Here is an 11,057-nt window from a genome sequence, read left to right on the forward strand (position 1 = left end):
ATGCCCTGATTCAATTCTTGGTGGCTCAGAATTGAATCCCTTAGAAAGTCCATGATCATACCATATTTACTACTTATCCATGAATGCATGAGATGTATAGGAATGTATGCAATTATATGATATATGCATGCTAAATGGATAATGTGCAAAGTGAGACCTTAATAGTAATTAGAATGACCATAAAATCTTCCCAACAAATGATTAAGTTGGACATGCTATAATTAAAGTAATTATAACATAGGCCCTCCATTGGGGCAATTATTTTAAGAAATTTTAAATAGTTGCATGAGATGCTATTAATTTAAGAGATTTTCTTAAGAATAATTGTTAAGCATGAGATGTTGTAAATATGTAAATTGTTTGGTGGCTAATATTGGATGTACTGAGATTAAAATTATTTACATAATTACTGGCTCAATGGATCAAATTAACTAATGCAAGATAAGTCAATAATGGATGTACTAGATTTTGAGCATTAGGAGCTAGGTAAAGGATTGAACCTCACATGAGATGTGATGGGCAAGGAGTTGCTCACTTATAGTTTATTGTAATTCCAATAATGGATGTACTGAAATGATCAATAGAATTATAAGAATTCAATCACCCACTAGAAATCCATCCAACTAGGATTTCCTACTTTGGAAGTGTAGGATTCGCTAAGTTAGTGGGAGGACCAATTTGATTAAAAGACCATAATCATTTTGGTTAATTACATGATACATTTACTAATTAATCTGGTTATTTTCTACAGTTAATTTTATGATAAAAATGAGCACAAAACAACCACCACCATCCAATATCCTTGCAAGCATACTTGATCACAATAGGTTGACAGACCAAATCTATCTGATTGGCTAAGAAATTTGAAACTTGTCCTGAACCTTGAACATATAGGATATGTTCTAGATTCAAATGTTCCTGGTCCCTTACCTCTAGAGGCCACACAAGAGGAACATGAAACTTTGGACAAGTAGAAGGAGCATGATATGAGAGGTAAGTGTTACATGCTTGCTTCCATGAGTAATGAGTTACAGAAGCAACATGAGAACATGCGAGTGAGATCCTCTTTACCTACAAGAGTTGTATGGTGAGCACAGCAGAATACTAGGTATGAGATATCTAGACGACTATTCCGTATGAGGATGTCCGAGGGATGTAATGTTGGGGATCATGTCCACAAGATGATTCGGCGATTGAGCGCTTAGAACATCTTGACTTCAACATGGATTTCAACTACAGACGGATTTGATCCTTCGATCCTTCTGAGTCTTTGGGAATTTTGTGACAAATTTCCATATGACTAAATAGGAATGCACCTTAGCCGGTTTACTCAACATCTTGGTGTGCTCAAAAGAATATGCCAGGCAATAAAGGAAAAGAGGTAGCTTTGATTGCATCTTCTTCTACTGGAAAGTCCAACAAGAAGAAGGTCAATAAGAAAAAGAAATCTCAGATTCCTGGTCCTTCTAAGAAAATACCTAAACAGAAAAACAAAGACCAAAGCTGACCAAGGCAAAGGAAAGTGTTTCCAATGCCAACAGGAAAGTGTTTCCATTGCCAACAGGAAATTGTTTCCATTGCCAGTAAAAAAGTGTTTCCACTGCCCAGAGTATAGCAATCTAAATTAATGCAATGCCATGGTGAAAACCAACTCAAGTTCAAAATATATTTGGCACTTAAGGTTATGTCATGTTGCAGAAGATAGGATTACAAAATTGGAGAAAATGGGGATTTTATCCTCATTGGGCTCTGAGCCTACTTCAACTTGTGAATCTTGCCTTCAGGGCAAAATGACTAGATCACCCTTTGTTGGACAAGGGCTAAGAGCTGAAAATATTTGGAGCTAATATATAGTGATGTATGTGGTCCATTTAAAGAAATGGCTAGAGGGGGCTTTCATTATTTTATTACCTTTACTGATGATAAATCAAGGTTTGGGTATTTGTATTTGATGAAATTCAAACATGAATCTTTTGAAAAGTTCAAAGAATTTAAATCTGAAGTAGAAAATCAAACAGGAAAGAATATTAAAGCTCTTCCATTAGATCGTGGAGGTGAATATTTGAGTACTGAATTTGATGAATACTTGAGAGAGCATGGCATTGTTTCTCACCGACTCCTCGAACGCCATACCGAATGGTGTATCTGAAGGAGAAATCGTACCCTATTGGATATGGCACGTAGTATGATGAGCTATCTTGATATGCCAATCGCTTTGGGATTTGCATTAGAATCGACTTTGTATATTCTGAATAGGATTCCATCAAAATCGATTTCTTCCACACCTTATGAGATATGGCATGGAAGAAAACCAAGTCTTAAGCATGTTAAGATTTGGGGTTGTCGACTTATATCAAAAGTCAATCTTGATAAATTGGAGACGGTCGAAAAAGGTTGATTTGTTGGATATCAAAAGATAGTTTTGGATATTATTTTTATTTTCCTACTTCACAAAAGGTTGTGATAAGTAGAGATGCCACATTTCTTGAACAACAGTTTGTTCAAGAAGAGGCAAAGGAAGGCAAATAGAGTTAGAATTGGAGAATTCGACCAACCAATGCATCGATGGATATAGATCCATCTAGTCAACCAATACCCGCTGATAAAACATCTACCTATTTCTCGTAGAACAACTGTGGTATCTCACCCACTGAGATATGGTTTTCTTCATGAAGAAGAACAAGAGTTGTCTACTCATGAAGAAGTAGATCATGGAGATGATCTACTTACCTATGAAGAAGCTATATCGATATAGACTCTTCAAAATGGATTGATGCTATGAAATCAGATTGATTCCATGTATAAGAATCAAGTTTGGGATCTTGTTGACCCACCTGAAGGTATTATACCTATAGGGAACAAATGGGTTTTCAAGAAGAAAATTGGTTCTGATGAAAAGGTAGAGACCTATAAGGCAAGGCTAGTACCGAAAGGGTTTCGCCAAAGGCAAGGAATCGACTATGAGGAGACTTTCTCGCCTGTTGCCATGCTTAAATTAATTAGGATTTTATTAGCAATAGCTGTATACTATGATTATGAGATTTGGCAGATGGATGTCAAAACAGCTTTTCTCAATGGATACATTGAAGAAAACATTTTCATGGAACAACCTAGGGGATTTGAATCCCAAGATGGTTCCAAGGTATGCAAGCTAAAGCGATCCATTTATGGGTTGAAATAAGCTTCGAGGAGTTGGAACATTCGTTTTGATGAAGCCATTAAATCCTTTGGTTTTATCAAAAATGAGGATGAGCCATGTGTATATAAGAAGGTTAGTGACAATGCTATCACTTTCCTTGTCTTATATGTGGATGACATACTATTGATGGGTAATGACACAGGTATGTTGATGACTATAAAGGTATGGTTGTCAAATACATTCTCCATGAAAGACTTAGGGGAGGCAACCTATATTCTTGGAATTTGCATCTATAGAGATAGAGCGAAAAGAATAATTGGTTTATCCCAAAGTCTATACTTGGAAAAAAGTGTTAAAGAGGTTTAACATGCTTGATTCCAAGAGAGGATTATTACCAGTGAGACATAGTATCCATCTTTCTAAAGAGATGTCTCCAAAGACACCTGAAGAAAGAGATAAGATGGCCAGGATTCCATATGCTTTAGCTGTTGGAAGTTTAATGTATGCAATGTTGTGTACTAGGTCGGATATCGCATATGCTGTTAGTTTGACTAGCAGGTATCAATCCAATCCAGGTTTGGAACACTAGATAGCTGTCAAGAATATTCTTAAGTACTTGAGAAGAACTAAGGATTTATTCTTGATTTATGGAGGTGGAGACTTGCAATTGAATGGTTATACTAATTCTGATTTCCAATCAGATATCGATGATAGAAAGTCTACCTCTGGATATGTGTTCATTCGTAATGGAGGTGCAGTCAGTTGGAAGAGTTGCAAACAGAGCACGACTGCAGATTCCACTACAGAGGCTGAGTATATTGCTGCATCAGATACTGCAAAGGAAGTTGTTTGGATAAAGAAGTTCGTGACAGAACTTACAGTAGTTCCTTCCATTGAGTCAGCAGTTCCACTACACTGTGACAATAATGGAGCAGTCATACAGGCTAAGGAACTAAGGTCTCACCCACAATCCAAACACATAGAAAGGCACTACCACATTATCGAGATATAGTTGGGCAAGGCGATATAGCCATGCAGAAAATAACATCATTGAAAAAATCCAATGATCCATTCACTAAGCTTTTGTCACAAGCTCAGTTAGATCGACATCTTGAGAAGATGGGTCTAAGATATTGTAATGAATGGCTCTAGTGCTAGTGGGAGATTGTTAGTAGTATGCCCTAGAGCATATCATTTAGTATGTATCTTGTACATATTTTATTAATAAAGGCATTTCCACTTTTACTGCTTACATAATATATTTATGTGTAATAGAAAAGGTCCATTGATATTTTGTTAGAAATATTATTCTTAAGTTGTTAAGAATATGAGTGACAATATTTCTAGCACGAAGTATCATAAATAGGTTCATAATCGAGGATACTTCATAATAAGGACATGACTTATCCAGAAAGATTGTATTCATGTTTGTTCCCAAGTTATTTATATGAGATATAAATAAGATGGAATGGTGAGTCTCATGCCATATAACAAACATGATTGGCACTTATAAATGATAAGTAGGCCGAACCAGTGACACTTATGACAAGCACATGGAGTTTACTCTTGTCAATGTTTTGTCATAAATCATATCAGTGCATATAATCTTTAGACCTAAGATAGCACAGTTATCTTGTATATAGGTAGTTTGAGTTTTATACTACTTTCATACTTGTACTGTGTATGGGTATATGGGCATGTGTTGGCTCCTACTAGTTATATATGGAGGTAGTTATATATGGAGGTAGGTGTTGATCAAGATGGAATCTGTTCCTCTAAGTAAATAGAGATAAAATCCTATGTTCATTTAATTGTTCTTGATGTTTCAAGTTCCTGGCCAGGACAGATAGATTTATTCAGAAAAGAGTTTCTAATGAGAAAATCTTTTTAATCAAGAACTGGAATTAAAAGAGAACATAATATTCATAGCAAATGGAGTTTGACATAAACCATGACTCCAGCTTGAGTTGGGATTTTGTAACAGAGAGATTCTAGTGCATGGTAACATATGATTATAGGTTCATTTAAGGTAAACCTTATTACTAATTGGGTGGCCATGGCATGCTATGCTAGGTGTTAACCATGGTCTATGAGGTTCATAAAATGATTTAGAGAAATCATTTATGGTAAGAAAGAGTTCTGATGATATTAAGAGTTGATATCATGTCTCATCGCCAATTAGTGATGAGCCTAGTAAGTCACACATATATACAAGTTATCACCTAATTAAATATGATTTAATTAATTAATTAAAGATTTTAATTGATTAATTAAATATGTTTGGTTTGCAATTAGTTTGCAAAGTCCCTAGCATGACTTGAAACCAAATCTAGATTATTGGATGTATAATATAAGTTAAATTTATATTTAAAGTGTTTAAATATGAATTTAATTAATAAGAAATTAATTAATAGAGATTAATTAATTAATTTATATTTGATATAAATTAATTAGAAGAAGAAAAATAATTATTTTGGGTTGAGAACTCAAAATTAAGACACAGGGGCATTTTGGTCATTTTGCAGTGTGACACGTGGCACCATGAGATGGTGACACATGGCATAACACATAAGCTTGCCAAATGTTTTTTTAATCATGTAAGATGATTAAAATCAAGATTACATATAGGTTTGACACTTGGCACAATGTGATTGGGTCACTTAAACCTAGAGCTAATCGAAGGGTGACATGTGGCAAGGGTTTAATGTGTTAACCTAGCTATTTAAGTGTTGTTATGAGAGAATAAAACACAACCAGCAGCCAAACTCCTTGGTCACGCCATTTTGCAGCCCTCCCTCTATTCTTCTTCATCTCTCATCAATTCAAAGAGATTAGCCATCAATCTCTTGAATTAAGAAGACTAGAAATTGTTTCTAGTGTCCTGTTTACATCTCTAATCTCTTAAAAGGCAGAACTTGAATTTCTAATTAATAGAAAAGGCTTTAGAAGCTGTTCAAGGGCTGCCATAGGTGTTCTTGGTGTGGACAAGCTAGATGGACAACATCTGGTGTCCTGAAGACGAATCTCAAAGGCGCAGACACGCTGCAGTGCATCAAGAGGTTAGTGTAATCGTTCTTGATTTAATCTAGGGTTCTAAAATTAATCTGATTAATTTTAAAATCTTAAATGGAAAATACAGATCCAAAAACATATTAAAAGAGTTTTAATATGTTGTTTATCATTGAAATCAAATAGATAAAAATAAATCTTGCATGATGCATGTGACCCTAGGTGAAAATTTTTGAATTCAATGGTATAAACTTGTGTTTTTCACGCTTCCGTTCCTTAACGAGGGGGTCTGATTCTTCATCAGGATAGCGAGGGGGATACATAGGCAGTTTAGGATCGTGGTCCTAAATACGAACCCACAACATTTCATGACAGATGTTTTTTGGTAAGTCCTTAGACGTTGTTTAGGGCACATGGCATAGTTGTCTAAGGCGTAGAAGAACACGCATCAACATGACATCTGTAGGTCTGTAAGGCATAGAAGAACATGCATCACCACAGTTTAAAGTGTCGAACTACGAGTGGGTCTGATTCTTCCTCAGGATAGCGATGGGGATACGTAGGTAGTTTAGGACTGCGATCCTAAATATGAATCCACAACATTTCAAATCACACAGTTGTCATTGTTATGAGACCGTAGCTAGTCTCATGACACAAAGTGTATCGACAGAGCAAGATGCACTCAATTTTTACATGACATAGTTATCACTGTTATGAGACCGTAGCTAGTCTCATGATGCAGAGTGTATCGACAGAGCAAGATACACTCATTTTTCACATGACATAGTTATTACTATTATGAGACCGTAACTAGTCTCATAAGATAGAGTATGTCGACCGAGCAAGATATACTTGATCCTCATAGCCAATGTTTCATAGCTATTAGAAATTTGAGTTTCACTTTGACGAAAGTTGAGCAATGTTTTCACATTGATTTTAACTTTCGCCAAAGTGGGGGGAAAACTGTAGACCCTTATTTTTTTATGAGTATGTGCATTGAGGCCATGGAAAACCCGATAATGAAAAAATTATATGACTGTAAGATGTAATTGGAGGCATGGAGCTGAATTATTAATTTCGTGGCATGATCTTGAAAAAAATAATAATAATAATAATAATAATAATAAAGTTTTGGAGAAATTAATTTAATTAAATTTAAATAAAATTTTATTTTGTTTAAATTTAATATGGGTAGTTCTTAAATGGATCTAATTAAATTTAATTGGGCTTCATGGGCCTAAGAAAGCCTAGTTAGGAATTTTAAATGGGACCCATTTAATTATTTTCTGAAAATTAAAATAACAAAATATCTCTCTCCCCATTGGCCCCACTCTCTTCCTCACTCCCTATTGGTGCCACCCCCTTTTCCCTCTCTTCCTATTGGTTGGAACACCTCACCCATATCCCAGTCTCACCCAAATTTCTCAATCTCAGTTGTTTAAGTTATCCGAACCGTATCACCCTAGGACTCCAAACTCTACCACACCTCTTCCTCACTTCCTATTGGTGCTTTCCCCTTCCCCTCTCTTCCTATTGGTTGAAACACCTCATCCATATCTCAGTCTCACCCAAATTCTGCAATCCTAGTTGTTTAAGTTATCTGAACTTTATCACCCTAGGACTCCAAACCCCATCGCACCTCTCTCCTAAAATCCTATAAATACCCCACTGATAAAAAAAAAAAAAAAGAGGAGGGGGATGGGAAAAAAGAGGAAGAGAAAATTCAGAGCTATAGGAAATTTGGAGATATTCAAGACTCTTTGAGTTCTTCCTTATTTTTTCTTTTCTTCAAGAAGATTTTCATACAAGATTTTTGGAAGGTCAGTTTTTATTGTTTTCTTTTTAAGATCTAAGCCACACAATATTTTAATTCTATGCTCCTTGTCTTCAATTTATTTTATATGTTCATATAGATCATGTAATCATGTTTAATTTGAGGGGATACACAACTCTGCACATATTTAGTTTCTGTCTCTCGTATTTTTATTATTTTTCTTTATCTTTTGAATCTGTAAAAAATTTTTAAAAATTATATTCATATTTTACACGAAATTCCATTAATTTTAGGCTCAAGAATCACTAAAAAAGCTTTAATATTTTATAAGTTATGGCTATTTGAAGTTAGGGTTCCTGTAAAATCTGATTTGCAAGATATCCGACTTGTGGAGCCCATATCTCTCTTGTTCCTTAATATTTTTGTGCAAATATAGTGTCTAAAATTAACTTCAGAATCTTATGAATCTTTTCCAATTGGCTTTGCATTCATATCTATTGTGGTTAATGAGTTATGAATTTTACAAAAAAGTAGTACGATTCTGTCACTTAAAAAAGTTACGATTTATGTAGACCATTCGGCTAGGGTTTTGTTTGATTTATAAATTTTATGATCTTTTATGATATGTAGGCTGTCTTCTGTAATTGTTTTATAATTTTTAGGCATGTATAACTATTTTTAAAAAACCAGATTTCTTGCTACTGTTAATCTGCCAGAATTTGGAAATTGTATATTTATGCATGTTCTTATATTTTCTTGGGTTTTAATTGATATTTGATATATTTTTCTGTGTTCTTTTAATTTAAGAAGTGTATGAAGTGTTTGGATCATGTTAGAAGACTTAGACTATTAGGTAGTTGTAACTAATTAGGAGTCGTAACCCTTTAAGAGACTAGAGTTAGAATCTAATGTAAATTGTTATTAATATTTTCTTTATTTCTTTTATTTTCTTTAGTTTCTTTATTTTTTATTACAAATAAAATTGGTAAGTAGCCTTAAGGTAAGTACCAAAGAGGGCATTTGCGTGGAGCTTATATGGAGCTAAATGGGAGTAAGCCAGGGATATCATTGCCATACTAGAAGAGAATACCCTTTTTTAAGGGTAGCTTGCCCCAATGGCAACTGCATTTACCAACAGGTAAGTAGCTCTAAACTTCTCGAATAACCATTGGCATGAAATTGTTGTAATAATAGAACTTTTATTTGATAAATTAAAATTAACTTTATTTTTAATTTAACTGACTTTTGCATGTCATTAATTTAAATAAATACTTTGTAAATTAACATTAATCTTATTTGTAAGTTAAACTAACATTGGCATGTAAATAAATTTAATTTAATACTTGGTAATTGTAAAATAAATTTGCATGTTAGAAATCTTTATTAGATTGTGATTGTTTGGGCCTTATGTGATATTAGAATAAATTACACATGTACATAATTAACTTAGTTTAATTATCCTTAGGGTAATTTGGTGAAAATTAATTAATTAGGCTAAATAGAAACGTAGGGTTATTTGAAATTGAATTTGTTTGTAAATTAAATTCTCAATAATAAATTAATTTTAGTCATCTGATAAATATCATTTAAATAATTAGCAACCCCATAGATAGGAATTACTTGTTCATGAAAATTGTGTGTAAACAACAATCCTTTTGTGAATTACTTGCGTGTGTAGGATTAGAATTGCAATTTTAGGATAAAAGTTTAATAAAGGAATAATAAACAAGACTTCTAAAAACATTAGTAGAGGACTGGCACTCAAATTAACGAGGTTAGACCAGGCGTAAGGGGTGCCTAACACCTTCCCCTTACGTATCCACTATCCCGAACCTAGACATTGGGCTATGGTAATGACGGTTGTGGAAACTCTGCAAGGAGTAAGTTGCCATCCATGACCCTCGGAAGAAACACTGAATATGTTCTGGTTATTACCCGGGTGGCGACTCCTGTCTATCTATGCCTTCGTGGCATAAATCCTTAGTACCGTGGTAGTGTTATGGGAAGACGGTACTGACCAGTGGTTTGATTCTATTAGGATTGTATGAAGTGCATGTCTAGGAAATGCTGTCTAAGGAGGTGGTACTTAAGTGAGACCATTATGACTCCACCATCTTTCCTGGGCATTACCTGGTGCATTTTATATAATTTTAATGGATGATATTTCCCCTCATGCCCCTACCCTTACACCGGGTGATGAATATAGATGAGTTCAATGCCATCTTCGGCTTTAACAGCGCTGGCCACTAGGAGATCCCTAGGAACCACATGCTCTACAACAACATCAACCTCTGGAGTTCCATTACCCGAACATGGAGCCATATAACTCCAGCAAGTCCAAATCCTTGGGTATCACAAGTCCAGCCCTGTGATACATGCACCGAGTAGGCACCCACACCATCATGGGTCGTGGTGACAACCTTGGCGTGGTAAATGCTGGCAAGCTCTTTTTCTTATGGTGTATGGTCACCGAGTAGTGTTGCAGCACTGGCATCTTTTTGTGCAACCACATCCACTGCCTCTATCATCAGCCTACAGAGCACATCGTGCTTAGTGGCCTCATTACAACCATCGCCCTCCACTTCAGATTCATCCCAGGACATCACAGGCTGTGTTCTATTAGCGGAACATCAAGAATAGATTAAACCATCTGCATATGCATGGGGATATGTAAGAAGGTGGGCAACACATGCTACCTGCTTGATGTCGAAGGGAATGCCATCCCTCGGAGAGACGAAGCACAAGAAGAGCCTGGCGAGACTTTGCAGCCACAGGTGGAAGCCCAAGAGCCACTATTTCATGAGTTCCCCACTCGAGTGCCTCCATACACACCACTACCCACAAACCCGATCCTCGCATACCTATAATGCATGGAGACTAATATCAGCAACAAGATGCTAGCAATCGAGGACAGCCTCCTGGAAGCACACAATAAGTTGAACATGTTAATGGAGAGGCTCGATGAAGAGGAACCAGCATTGCCATCATCACCATCAGAGACCTTTTAGAGTTAGAACTATAGGATAGGTTCTTTATTATAAAATCTTACATACCTTAGTCCTAAAACTTGTTTTCATAGGTCTCTTTTATTTGCTTTACGTCCAAACTTTTCCATGCTTAATAAAAAATATGCTT

This window comes from Hevea brasiliensis, unplaced genomic scaffold (assembly GCF_030052815.1).
Source record: "Hevea brasiliensis isolate MT/VB/25A 57/8 unplaced genomic scaffold, ASM3005281v1 Scaf105, whole genome shotgun sequence".
Lineage (NCBI taxonomy): Eukaryota > Viridiplantae > Streptophyta > Magnoliopsida > Malpighiales > Euphorbiaceae > Hevea > Hevea brasiliensis.